Source organism: Pteropus alecto, unplaced genomic scaffold (assembly GCF_000325575.1).
Source record: "Pteropus alecto unplaced genomic scaffold, ASM32557v1 scaffold3, whole genome shotgun sequence".
NCBI lineage: Eukaryota > Metazoa > Chordata > Mammalia > Chiroptera > Pteropodidae > Pteropus > Pteropus alecto.
Genome location: NW_006442484.1, coordinates 45791754 through 45792115, shown reverse-complemented (window position 1 = coordinate 45792115; position 362 = coordinate 45791754).

Sequence of the window (362 nt, the reverse complement as noted above, 5' to 3'; positions counted from 1 at the left end):
TCTTTCCCTCCCCTCTTCCTCCCTCCTCTTCTTCCTCTAAGCCGGTCTCCTCTGCTCTTTCTGCCTCTTTTGCCTCCATGGTTCCTGACTCTCGCCCGCGCTCGCTCGCGCGCTCTCTCTCCTTTTCTAGGATTTTCTTTTTTTTTTTCCATTTTTTTGTCTTGGCGCTAAACCTCTGCTCAATTTGACACTGTGTTAGAGGGAAAATTAGTGCGGTGTACTGGTGCTTGGATTGGTGATCCTGGCAGTCACTTCTCTCCAAGTCTCCTCTTACTGGGGGCACTGGGCTTCTCCTCCCCTCTCCTGACAAAAAAAGGCCCGCTCTGGGAGGCAGCCAAGCATTTTCGGGAGGGTTTGCCCCT